This window comes from Mustela erminea, chromosome 19 (genome assembly GCF_009829155.1).
Source record: "Mustela erminea isolate mMusErm1 chromosome 19, mMusErm1.Pri, whole genome shotgun sequence".
Classification (NCBI taxonomy): domain Eukaryota; kingdom Metazoa; phylum Chordata; class Mammalia; order Carnivora; family Mustelidae; genus Mustela; species Mustela erminea.
The window spans coordinates 1,575,672-1,589,675 of record NC_045632.1 but is presented as its reverse complement, the minus strand read 5'-3'; the positions used below and the strand labels follow the sequence as shown (position 1 = coordinate 1,589,675).

General features: G+C 41.4%; 1 protein-coding gene across 10 annotated transcripts in view; it reads left to right on the top strand.

Moving 5' to 3' along the window:
* The first annotated feature begins 10,344 nt into the window (after positions 1–10,344).
* ZNF112 (zinc finger protein 112) overlaps positions 10,345–14,004 on the top strand; it is a 40,510-nt gene continuing 36,850 nt past the window's right edge. For 8 of the 10 annotated variants that reach the window (XM_032325297.1, XM_032325293.1, XM_032325286.1 and 5 more), the window contains exon 1: positions 10,345–10,507. The gene's annotated coding sequence lies outside the window, so the exon portion shown is untranslated. Of the gene's footprint in view, positions 10,508–11,569; positions 11,619–14,004 lie in introns of those variants that run through there. The other 2 variants (XM_032325289.1, XM_032325296.1) reach the window with 2 other exon arrangements.

Below are 14,004 nucleotides of genomic sequence, written 5' to 3'. Positions count from 1 at the left end.
CCAGGACCCCAAGATCATGACCTGGGGTGAAGGCAGAAGCTTAACCCACTGAGCCATCCAGGTGCCCTGTGTACTATTGAGAGAGCCTGGGAGCACAGAAAACAGGGCTAGCAACTCATCAAAGGAATGCTACCAACCACTCTGCAGTTCATCTCACTAACCCTTTGCAGACCCTGTCAGAAAACCTGCCCATAAACTGCTGGGAACACCTCATCTGTGGACATCCTTTCCAGCTGGCCCGCAGACACTACCCCCTGCCCCTGCCCATGCTCTGCACACCTCACTCTGCCCTGAACATGGCTGGCTGCCAGTATGTGCTCCCCTGGGGTGAGTGTGAACCTTTGCAGATGGCTAGTGAGCACATGCAGAAAGCCATCTCAACCCTGTGAAATTGATAGAAGACTCATAGATGTGAGCATTTCAGAGCACTGTCCTAGGGAAAACAAATGGGAGGCTCTCAGCATTTCACCTGGCTTTGTGGAATCAAGAGAAGGCATATATATCTTAAGAACTTTCCCCAAGAGAAAACAAAAGGTATGGAATGGGCACATCCATAGACCAGGTCTAAGAAAGCCTCAGAATCCTTAACCAAAGTGAATGGTGAAGGTATTTCTCTCCTAAAGCCGGTCAGTATAGACTGGAGGAAGTGTCTTCGTTCAATGCAAAAGCAGCAATACAAGACTCCAAAGAACACACACACACAAAATCATAGAAATAGGATACCACCAAAGAAACAATAATTTTCCAGTAATCGATCCCGTAGAAAGGAGGTCTCAGAATTGTCTGACAATTCAAAATAATTTTTTAAAACTCAACAAGCTACCAGAGAACACAGACAGACAACTCAGTTAAATCAGGAAAACAATGCATGAACTAGGATATCAGCAGAGATATAGATTTTTTTTTAAAGCTGAACACAGGGCACCTGTGTGGCTTAGTGGGTTGAAGCCTTCCGCTCAGGTCATGATCTCAGGGTCCTGGGATCGAGCCCCGCATTGGGCTGTCTGCTCAGCAGAAAGCCTGCTTCCCCCTCTCTCTCTGCCTGCCTCTCTGCCTACTTGTGATCTCTCTGTCAAATAAATAAATAAAATCTTTAAAAATAAAATAAAATAAAAAGTTGAACACATTCTAGAGCTGAAGAATACAATAATGAAACAGAAAAAATCCACAATAGAGAGATTGTCAAATAAACTTGATCAAGTAGAACAGAGAATCTGTGAATTTGAAGACAAGTTATTTGATATTATCCATTCAGAGGAGAGAAATATCATATGCTCTCACTTATATGTGGAATCTAAAACAAAAAACCAAACTCAAAGAAACAGAAAAGATTTGTTTCCAGAGGCAGGGAATGAGGAGTGGTTTCAAAGGTTGAGTAGTCAAAAAGTAAAACCTCAAGTTATATATTAAGTTCTGCAGTTGTAGTGTACAGCGTGGGGACCATAGTTAACAATACAGGACTGTATATTTGAAAGTTGCTAAGAGGTAGACCTTGATGAGTGCCGTGAAGTGTGTAAACCTGGCGATTCACAGACCTGTACCCCTGGGGCTTGTAATACATTATATGTTAATAAAAAAAAATAAAAAATTGAAAAAGAGGTAGACCTTTCTAATCACCAGAAAAAAAGTTGTAACTGTGTGGTAATGGATGTTAACTAGTCTTATTGTGGTGATCCTTTAACAATGTGCATGTGAGTATATACATATGCACGTGTATATGTTGTACATAACATTATGTACATTATGTTGTACACGTAAAACTAATATAATGTTATGTCAATTGCATCTCAATTTTTTCCTTAAAGATTTTATTTATTTATTTGACAGACAGAGATCACAAGTAGGCAGAGAGACAGACAGTGAGAGGCAGGGAAGCAGGCTCCCCGCTGACAGCCCGATGCGGGGCTCGATCCCGGGACCCAGAGATCATGACCTGAGGTGAAGGCAGAGGCCCACCCCACTGAGCCAACCAGGCACCCCAGTTGCATCTCAATTTTTAAAATCTGAAAAAAGTTAATGAAAGAAAGGTGAATTACAATATTTTTATTTTTATAACTCTTTATACTTTTCAAGGCATATTGTTCTTTATGTTATTTTATTTTGCCAGTTTTATTCAATATGCAAATGCAATTTACAGGTAATAGGTCATCAAACCTACATCAAAAAGTCCTGAATTTTCTTGCTAAATTTGAACCTTTTTTAAAGATTTTATTTATTTATTTGACAGAGATCACAAGTAGGCAGAGAGGCAGGCAGAGAGAGAGGAGGAAGCAGGATCCCTGCTGAGCAGAGAGCCCGATGTGGGGCTGGATCCCAGGGCCCTGGGATCATGACCTGAGCTGAAGGCAGAGGCTTTAACCCACTGAGCCACCTAAGCACCCCTAAATTTGAATTTTAACTCAATAAGAATTATATATAAGTGTCCCAATTTTGCATCAGAGTTTTCTGAATTGATGAACTTTTGCTCTAGTGTGGCTATGATAGAACTGACAATTTCATGGTCATCTCATATCCCACTGTGCCACTTTCACTGACACATTAGTAATAAATACTGCTTTTTCACTTCAGAAATTTTGTCCAAACAGAACATCCCACTTTAAAGAAAAAAAAATAGTGGCAATGTCAAAAACTGGCAAGGGTGCATAGAAACTGGAATTCTCACACATTTCTTTTGGGAATATAAAATGGCACAGCCACTCTGGAAGGAAGTTTGGAACTTCCTTAAAGAGCTAAACATTTCTTACTATACACTCCAGCCACTGTACTCCTGGACATTTACCAGAGAGAAATAAAAAATTAATGTACAGACACACATAAAAATCTGTACATGAATGTTCATATTTATTTATAATAGCAAAAAATGGAAACAATGAAAATGTTCCTCAATAGGTAAATGGTTAAACAAAGTCTGGCATATCTACATCATGGAATACCACTTAGTAATAAAAAGCAATGGGTTATTGATACATGCAACTACGTGGATGGATCTTGAGATCATTTTGCTGAGTGATAAAGCCAACCTACTATATGATTCCAATTAAATACCATTATCAAAGTGACCAAATTACAGAGCTGGAAAATGGAGTTGTGGCTTGCTGCCACCATCCCAGCATCATGAGAGAGTATCTTATTGCATATTTCTAGACTGGGAAAAGATCAAAATTCAAAGTTTGTTGTTTACTGAGTGGATATTGCTTTCACGCCTTTGTAAGGGGAACCACTGTAAGTCAGAGAATGTCTGTACTTATTAGGTGAACAAGAGGCTGGCTGGCTGGCTACTGTAGGCTCTACTGCCTCCCACTGCAATTAAAAATTCTTTTCTCCAAAAAAAATCTTTGCTTTTACCTTATCCTAATGTATGTGAAACTTGAGAACTGAATATTCTTTTTCCTTTCATGGAGATAGTATCTGTTATGTAAGAGATCATATAGTCTGATTTTTTATAATGGTTTCCTTGTTTGAAGCCCTGTCTATTTTTACATATTTGTTGTTATTTCTTTTTGTTTTTCTCTCCAAAGGGAAACTTGTCCAGGATTTACATTGGTTTAGTTGAAGGGAATATGGTTTCTTGTTCAAATATTTCCAGTCCCTTCTATAAAGTATTCTTGTCCCCCCACCATGACCCTGTATCCAACCTAGCTTTCAAATAAAAATTCTACTTTACAGGAAATTTAGAATATCGAGGGAGAGAGTGTGAGGATGCTATTGGGCAAATGCAGACCTGGATACCCAAGTTGACATCTTGATTTCTACAACAGTACAAGAACACAAAAAAATGATGGTGGTGTGTGTTGGGGAGGGTAGATACAGTTTCAGAACAAATGAGTTTCAGGATCAAATATAATATGTTTGCATATTGATTGGAATAAACTAGCTGTAAAAAGCATTTTTTCAATAAACAGGAACTCAAACTGACATACAGTTTAGATAATGCTAAGAATTGTTCATTTTGTTTCATAAGGTAATGATTTTGTGTCTACATAAAAAATATTGTTATTTTTGGGCGCCTGGGTGGCTCAGTGAGTTAAGCCGCTGCCTTCGGCTCAGGTCATGATCTCAGGGTCCTGGGATCGAGTCCCGCATCGGGCTCTCTGCTCAGCAGGGAGCCTGCTTCCTCCTCTCTCTCTCTGCCTGCCTCTCTGCCTACTTGTGATCTCTCTCTGTCAAATAAATAAATAAAATATTTTAAAAAAATATTGTTATTTTTAAGTGATATATGTAGTATTTGGAAGGAAATAACAATTGCAAGGAATTGCTTTAAAATACCTCAGAAACAAATTTTTTTTAAAAAAAGTGAAGCCATTGTGGGAAAAAAAATTTTAAGTGTAGAATTTAAGTGTTTCATATTACTACCTTCAATACTTTTGTATTATTGTTTTATTTTAAAAATTGTTTTCTGCCCAAAGGAAAAGAGTAAGTACGTACTTCCTATAGTTTCACCTGTCATAGTTACCTGGACTCCATCTCCCACCTCAATCTACCTCCCCCCTCCTGATTAAAAGTAAAATACTCATAGCAAATACATAATATTGAAAAGCAATACAGGAGTAGTCAAAGGGAAGCCTGAGTTTGAACTAAAAAAATTTAAAGGAAAGAGACTTTTCCCTATTGCAGTATTTTCTCCAACTCCTTGCTAGTGCAGTTCCTTTCACTTGTCAGAAATAACATTGCTGTTTCTTTTTCCTAGGCTCATCTGTGCCTGGAGTTCCTTGAGGATTCCTGGCATCTTGAAATAAACAGTTCATGCCAGGTAGCACAGTCAGAGGTGGACGAATATAGGCACAGGTAAAGAGGCAATCAAGTCAAATCAAGTCCGAGATAAAATACTCCTCATGCAGCACAGACCAAGTCCTTTTAAAATCTTCTCTTTTGTCACATACAATCACTTTTCTGCTAAAAAAAAAAAAAGTGTCAATTTATTTTCATACGAAAAGCTTCACCTTTTTCCCACTTACTAGTTCCTGGGGGGGGGGGGAAATACAGAAAGAAAAAAATTCAAAAGCTAATAGCGCCAGGGAAGTGACTCAGGTAGAAGCATTTAATTAAGCAAAAGAAAGAGAGGCGGGAGGGCAGTAGCCCTCCCGCAGAGGATTCTGGGAGGTATAGTCCACTCCCGGTAGGCGGGGCTGTAGCCCTAAGCCTCCTTGGGATGCTGGGAAGTGTAGTCCAGAAGTTCCGTGCAGTGGATGACATTTCCTCTTCAGCATTGTGGGTTGTGTCGCTCGTGTGGGGCTCGGGGTTCTAGGAAGGAAGGCGCAGGAACTTCCGCTCCAGGGGAGGCTGCGGCCATTATTCCCCATGTGGTGGGGAGACTTGAGTCCTAGCAACGATTCTAGGCCTCTTCAGGCTAGGCAAGGGACCAGTAGTGTCCCAGCCCAATGTCTTAAGGGCAAAAAGTGATGTCCGAGGGAGGAAGCGGTGGAGACATTTGCATTTCCCTCTTGCTAGGCGGAGCTTCCTAGCGTTTGGGGCGGATCACTTGTTGGAGCTTGGCGACAGGCCAGGGTTGTGCGTCACTGTTTGGTGGTCTCCTGGGTGCTGAGCTCCCCAAGCCGTCTCCTGGGCTAGCCAATCACCGTTGCCTTTTCCTAGCGCTGTAATGTTGGTCGAGTTGCTCTCTGTGAATAAGTTTCCGGTGTGTACTTACAATACTAGTTAAAACTTCTAAAACGCTACAGAGGGGCACCTGGGCGGCTCAGTGGGTTAAGCCGCTGCCTTCGGCTCAGGTCATGATCTCAGGGTCCTGGGATCGAGTCCCGCATCGGGCTCTCTGCTCAGCAGGGAGCCTGCTTCCTCCTCTCTCTCTCTGCCTGCCTCTCTGCCTACTTGTGATCTCTCTCTGTCAAATAAATAAATAAAATCTTAAAAAAACCCAAACAAACAAAAACGCTAGAGAACAGTGATGACACCCAGAAAAGATTGCTTCTGGTTATGGGTGCACAGGGCTCCAGCCAAAGTAAATGTAACAACAAGCAAGTCTGTATGAAAGTTTTCGATTTCCTTATGTTAAGAAGGCACCATACATACAGGTGTAGAGGACATACAATAAATCAGGCTGAAAATATGAACAACATATAGGCTAGAAAGTGGCTTAATCTTGGAGATTCATAAGGTAATGAAACTCCAATAGAAATATGGATATGAGGGGCACCTGGGTGGCTCAGTGGGTTAAGCCGCTGCCTTCGGCTCAGGTCATGATCTCAGGGTCCTGGGATCGAGTCCCGCATTGGGCTCTCTGCTCAGCAGGGAGCCTGCTTCCTCCTCTCTCTGACTGCCTCTCTGTCTACTTGTAATCTCTGTCTGTCAAATAAATAAATAAATCTTTTTAAAAAATATGGATATGAATATAAAAGATATGAATAGTCAACTTGTAGCTCAATATGCTCACTGCACAACCTGTGGTCTCCAAGCTGTTACTAAAGTAGAATCTACAATAGGCCTTTCGAGCAGTCTGTGAGATTCCTGTGTCTGACAGGGAGACTAGGGAAATCAGTGGATCCCATTAGAGTTCACTGAACACACTGATGTTCTTTTCTCAAGTTTATAAGAAGCAGTACAGTATATTTGCATATGAATAAAAGAATGCAAGGACAACTTAAATATAAGTCATTAGACTGCGTGGCAGCAGTCAGTGGTCTATATATTTTGTAATTGGAGTAAGCATGGTGGGCTGATAAGTTCAAGTCCAGAGAGACCTACAGATGATTCAGATTATACTGGGAGTGCACACACTTGCATATTTTTCTACCCTCTCATAGAGGTCTGAACACTATATATCCATAGCGTAGGAGCTAAGTTCTTATCTTCTGCAAATTATTCCATGAAGTGCTTTCTCAGTTTCATTTTTACCATTTAGAAACTGATCTTTAAAAAGTTAATTGTCCGGCGCCTGGGTGGCTCAGTGGGTTGGGCCGCTGCCTTCGGCTCAGGTCGTGATCTCAGGGCCCTGGGATTGAGTCCCTCATCGGGCTCTCTGCTCGACGGGGAGCCTGCTTCCCCCTCTCTCTCTTTGCCTGCCTCTCTGCCTACTTGTGATCTCTCTCTGTCAAATAAATAAATAAAATCTTAAAAAAAAAAGTTAATTGTCTTAGTTAGAAACACAACATTTGCCTAACAAAAACAGATCCTTGGTGCCTCTACATCCTCAATCCACTCAACCTGCTACCATCCTTGAACAACCACGGATCTAATTTCTTTTCCTGTAGTTTTTCTTTTCTTTTGCAGTATGAGATAGCAATAGAATCATAAAATGTATATTTTGTCTCAATTCTTACACTTAGTGTAATACTTGTGAAACTCATCCTTATTGTTGCATAAATCTAGTAATTACTTTTAGTTTCTTTTTAATGTTGACTAGTACTTCCATTGTATAGATAAATAAAAAAATTTTTAGTTATTGATGGGATTTTGATTAGGAAAAAATGAGAAAGTAATCTTTTACTTTTCATTTCCTTGGGGACATAGGATGTAGAGTATCTTTTCATATGCTTATTTGTCATGTGTATATCTGCTTTGATATGGGCTTTGACCCATTTTTAAATTGGATTGCTTGTCTTCTTGTTGAGTGTTGAGAGTTCTTTGTATATTTTGTACAGAGACCCTTTATCAGATGTGTCTTTTGCAAATATTTTAATCCAGTCTGTGGTTTATCTTCCCATTATCTTGAGGTTGTCTTTCACAGAGTAGAAGTTTTTAATTTTAGCGAAGTCCAGTTTGTCAACTAGTTCTTTCATGGATCATACTTTAGTATTGTATCTACAAAGGCACAGTCAATGTCAAGATCATCTAAATTTTCCCCTGTACTATCTTCTAGGATTTTTATGTTTGGTTTTTATAGTTAAGTCTTTTATCCATTTTAAGTTAATTTATGTGAAGTATGTAAGGTCTGGGTCTAGATCCTCCTTTTTTCCCCTTGTATTAGGACATCCAGTTGTTCCAGAACCATTTGATGAAATGACTATTTCCGAATCATTGTTTTGCTTTTGCTCCCTTGTCAAAGGTCAGTTGATTATTTTTATATGAGTCTATTTCTGGGTTGTCTATCTATTGTGCTGATCTATTTGTCTGTTTTTTTAAAGATTTATTTATTTGAGAGAGAGAGAATAAGCAGGAGGGGCAGAGGGAGAGTGTGAGGGAGAAAGAATCTCAAGCATACTCTGTGCTGAACCATGGAGCCTGACACAGGGCTTGATCTTATAACTGTAAGATCACAACTTGGGCCAAAACCAAGAGTCAGATTTTCAACTGACTGCACCACCCAGGAACCCCCATTTGTCTGTTCTTTCATCAGTATCTCCACTGTCTCCATCACTGTAGTTACACTGTAGCATAGTAAGCCTCAGAGTCAAGAAGTGTCTGTATTCCCAACTTTTTTATTCTTCAATATTTTGTTGGCTATTCTGGGTCTTTTCCTCTCCATATAAACTTTAGAAAAGTTTTTCAGTATCCACAAAATAACTTCCTGGGATTTTGACCAAGACTGCACTGAATCTATAGATAAAATTGTGAAGAACTGACATCTTGAGTATGTTGAGTCTTTCTATCCATGAACATGGAATATCTTTCCATTTAATTAGTTATTCTTTGACTTCTTTCATTAGAGTTTTGTAGTTTTCCTCTATCAATCTTTTACACATTTTGTTAGGTTTGTAATTAAGTATTTCCTTTAGGGGGTTGCTAATGGTATTATTATTTTTTAAGATTTTATTTATTTATTTGACAGAGAGAGAGAGAGAGAGAGTTCACAAGTAGGCAGAGAGGCAGACAGAGGGGAGAAGCAGGCTCCCTGCTGAGCAGAGAGCCTGATGTGGGGCTTGATCCCAGGACCCTGAGATCATGACCTGAGCCAAAGGCAGAGCCCCACTGAGCCACCCAGGCACCCCAAATGGTATTATGTTTTAATTTCAAACTCTACTTCTTCATCGTTGATATATAGGAAAACATTTGACTTTTGTATTAACTTTGTATCCTGCAACCTTGCTATGATGGCTTATTAGTTCTGGGAATTTTTTGTCAATTCTTTTGGACTTTTTTTAAAAAAAGATTTTATTTATTTGACAGAGAGAGATCACAAGTAAGCAGGGAGGCAAGCAGAGAGAGAGAGAGAGAGAGAGAGAGGAGGAAGCAGGCTCCCTGCTGAGCAGAGAGCCCAATGCGGGACTCGATCCCAGGACCCTGAGATCATGACCTGAGCCGAAGGCAGAGGCTTAACCCACTGAGCCACGCAGGTGCCCCTTCTTTTGGACTTTCTACATAGATGACCATATCATCTGTGAACAATGACAGTTTTATTTCTTCATTCCCAATCCGTATACTTTTAATTTTCTTTTCCTATCTTAATGCATTAGTTACAACTTCAGTGTAATGTTGAAAAAAGTGTTGAATGGGAACATTCTTTTTTTTTTTTTTTTTTTGACAGAGATCACAAGTAGGCAGAGAGGCAAGCAGAGAGAGAGAGAGGGAGAGGAGAAAGCAGGCTCCCTGCTGAGCAAAGAGCCCGATGCGGGACTCGATCCCAGGACCCTGAGATCATGACATGAGCCGAAGGCAGAGGCTTAACCCACTGAGCCACCCAGGCATCCTGAATGGGAACATTCTTGCCCTGTTCTTGTTCTATCTCTCTCAGTCAGTTCTGGATGCATGCATGCCCATAAAGAATAAAGAAATGCAAACCAGTCACACTAAGGTTGAGACTCTATACTTGTCAAATTCGATACTCAGTACAGGTCAGCAAAAATTTCCTTATAGTATCTGCATTCCGCCCCTCCCAAACCCCGCATCCATCTCTTCCTTTCTGTAATGTTTTCCTTCCTTCCTCTCCCTTTCCTTTCCTCTTTCTCCCAGTTCAAGGTTCTCTAGCGTCTATAAGGAAGCTTCTTCGAATAGGTAGTTTGTTTTGGTTGAGTTGTCTTAGTTTTTGTCACATTTGGAAGAAAAAATTTCAAGAAAACGATGGGGGCGGGGCGGCCAAGCTAGACTAACAGTATAGAATTAATTCAGGCTGACTCTCCAAAAGAGAACACCGACTATTTAAACGCTGACTATCCCAAACAGAGGGAGAGCCTTGAGGAAAGGGCCACTCCGCAGGAGATTCCGGGATTTGTGGTCCACAAGATCCACAAGGTCAGACGCATTAAGCTCCGGAAAGACGCCCTGAATGCATCGTTGGCTGGAGAAAATACAGACGTACATTAAAGAGTTCTATACACTTGGCAGCATTCCCGGGTTACAAAATTCGACCCGGAGCCACACGCTTTTAAATACAATCCAGGATCTCGGTGTGACAGCCGACACTTCCGCCCTAGGAAGGCGACGAGAGGGGTGCTGGGGATTCTGGGAAGTGTAGTCCGGGAACAAAGTACAGCAGGATAACTTCCGCTGTAGAAGGCAGAGGCTGCGACCCTGCTCCCGTCGGGAATTCTGGGAAGCGTAGTCCAGGATGTCTCTGTAGACAGAGTCGCTTCCGCTCCCGGTACAGGAGGACGCGGCCTTCATTCCTCTGCGAAAGGTGAGCCTTGCCTCCTCCAGAACCCTCCCGGCAGCCGCAGTGACTTGGCGTCACTTCGCCGTGGGCCCATGGTCCTCTGGCCGTCGACCCTGGGGAAGAGAATCCGCCGGCGGCGAAGGGCGGGGTTTGTGTTCCCTCTGAATGAGCTCCGTGGAGTGCGGGGCAGTGCGTGCATCCCCGGCTCAGGGCCGGGGCCGGGCGCCGACGTCGCTGGGAGTGAGGGTCTCCCGGGTTCTGCACTTCCCCGACCCTTTCCCCGACCCCCGGCCAGTGCTGCCCTTTCCCAGCTCCCCGGCTGTATACTGTTCGGAGAACCTCCGTCTCTGCCTCTTTTCTTTAAGTGGGTAGTCGTGTCTACCTAGTAGAGTTACTTTAAGAGTTAAATGAGGATGCAGCAGCGGAAGGCTTAGAGTCTAGCTTGGGGTAAAAAAAAAATAGGTCTCTTGATACTTTTAAATTTCTGGAGAAGCTCTCAGTTCCATAAAAGCATCTGTGAACCTGGGATGGGGTCCGAGCTCTGACCCTTCTGGGATCCCTGAATCAGGAAGGGAGGCTGCACCCAGATACCCATTTTTTTTTTTTAATCTAAATTTAAGTAGTTATAAAGAGTCATTCCTGGTTATTGTCTGGGACACCACCGTAATTCATGCGGGAGTTCTAATGAAGTTGTGATTCTCTCAGCCTCCTTTCCTTCCCCAGCCTGGACTTCTTGAAAAAGGCCCCTGGGAGGAGGGAATGGCGCTTTGGCTCCTGGAAGCAGAGCGTCACCGGAGTAGGACTTAGCGTCTCTCTTCCTCTTAGGTTATCTCCTCTCAGGGGAGAAGGTATTTCCTTAACCCATCTGTAAATTCTTCTACCGCGATGCCCTGACTTTTGTTGAATAAATAAATACAGGAAGGTATGGGAGAGTTCTTGGGCATGAATAATAACAATTATATTTACTTTTTCAAGCTTTTATTTAAATTCCTGTATGTTAACATAGAGCATAATATGCGTTTCAGGTGTACAATATAGTGATCCGTACTTCTGTAGGTCACCCAGTGTTGCTGACAAGTGCACTCCTTAATCCCCATCTCCTGTGTCACCCATCCCTCCACCAGCCTCCATGCTGGTAACTATCAGTTTGTTCTTTATCGTGGAGAGTCTCTTTCTTGGTAGGCCTCTCTTTTTTTCTTTGCTCCTTTGTTTGGTTTCTTTAACGCCACCTATGAGGGAAATAATACGGTATTTCTCTTTCTCTGACTGACTTATTGCACTTAGTAAAGTACACTCTAGCTCCAACCACATCGTTGCAAATAGCAATATTTCATTCTTTTTTATAGCTGAGTAATACTCCATTGTATTTATACACCGTATCTTCCTTATCCATTCATCAGTCGATGGACACTTGGGCTGTTTCCATAATCTGTCTACTGTAGATAAATGCTGCCATTAACATCAGGGGGCATGTTTCCCTTTGAATCAGCCTTTTTGTATCCGTTGTGTAAATACATGGTAATGCAATTGCTAGATCATAGGGTAGTTGTATTTTTAACTTTTGGAGGAATCTCCATATATTTTCCACATTGGTTGCTCTGGTCTGCATTCCCACCAATAGTGTAAAAGGGTTTCCCTTTCTCCACCTTTTCACCAGCAATTGTTCTTGTGTTGTTGATTTTAGCCATTCTAATAGATGTGAAGTGATATCTCATTTTTAAAAATTTTATCTTATTTTTTCAGTGTTCCAAGATTCATTGTTTATGCACCACACCCAGTGGTCCATGCAATCCGTGCCCTCCTTAATACCCACCTCCAGGCTCACGCATCCCTCCACCTCCTCCCCTCCAAAACCCTCAGTTTGTTTCTCAGAGTCCACAGTCTCTCATGCTTCATCTCCCCCTCTGGTTTCCCTCGATTCACATTTCCTTTCTTTCTCCTAATGACCTCCGTGTTATTCCTTATGCTCCACAAGTAAGTGATACTCTATGGTAATTGACTTTCTCTGCTTAATATATTTCACTCAGCATAATCTCCTCCAGTCCCGTCCATGTTGATACAGAAGTTAGGTATTCATCCTCTCTGATGGAGGCATAATACTTCATTGTGTATATGAGCAATATCTTCTTTATCCATTTGTCTGTTGAAGGGCATCTTGGCTCTTTCCACAGTTTGGCGACTGTAGCCATTGCTGCTATGAACATTGGGGTACAGATGGCCTTCTTTGCACTACATCTGTATCTTTGGGGTAAATACCCAGTAGTGCAATTGCTGGGTCATAAGGTAGCTCTATTTTTAATTTCTTAACACACTGTTTTCCAAAGTGGCTGCACCAGCTTACATTCCCACCAGTGTAGGAGGGTTCCCCTTTCTCCACATCCTCTCCAACACTTGTTGTTTACTGTCTTGTTAATTTTGGCCATTCTAACTGGTATAAGGTGGTTTCTCAATGTGGTTTTGAGTTGAGTCTCCCTGATGGCTAATGATGATGAACATTTTTTCATGCATCTGTTTGCCATTTGTATGTCTTCTTTGGAGAAGTGTCTTTTCATATCTTCTGCCCATTTTTTGATGTGATTATCTGTTTTTTGAGTGTTGAGTTTGAGGAGTTCTTTATAGATCTTGGATATCAGCCCTTTGTTTGCAGTGTCATTTGTGAATATCTTCTCCCATTCTGTGGGTTGCCTCTTTGATTTGTTGACTCTTTCCTTTGCTGTGCAGAACCTTTTTATAGTTTTGATTTGCATTTCCCTGGTAAGTGATGTTGAACATCTTTCCATGTGTCTGTTGGCCATCTGTGTGTCTTATTTGGAGACAGGCCTGTTCATGTCTTCTGTCCATATTTTAATTGTAATTTTTTGGGGGGTGTTGATTCATAGAAGTTCTTAAATATTTGGATGCTAACCCTTTATCAGATATGTCATTTGCAAATATCTTCTCCCATTTCATAGATTGCCTTTTAGTTTTGTTGATTGTTTCCTCCACGGTGCAGAAGCCTTTTATTTTAATGTAATCCCAATAGTTTATTTTGTTTTTGTTTCCTTTGCCTTAGGAGACATATCTAGAAAGAAGTTGGTATGGTCGATGTCAGAGAGCTCACTGCTTCTGTTCTTCTCTAGAATTTTGATGGTTTCCTGCCTCACATTTAGGTCTTTCATCCATTTTGGATTTATTTTTGTGTATGGTGTAAGAAAACAGTCCAGTTTTGTTCTTTTGCATGGTACTGTCCAGTTTTCCCAACACCATTTGTTGAAAAGACATGCTTTGTCCCATTGGGTATGCATTGCTGCTTTGTCTAAAGTTAATTGACCATATAGTTGTGGGTCCAATTCTGGGATTTCTGTGTGTTGACACAGACACAGACACACTGATCTGTGTGGCTATTTTTGTGCCAGTACCATACTGTTTTGATGTCTGTAGTTTTGTAATATAACTTGAAGTCTTAGAATTGTGATACCTGAGTTTTGCTTTCTCTTTCAAGGTTGCTTTGGCTGTTTGGGGTCTTTTGTGGTTCCACAAAA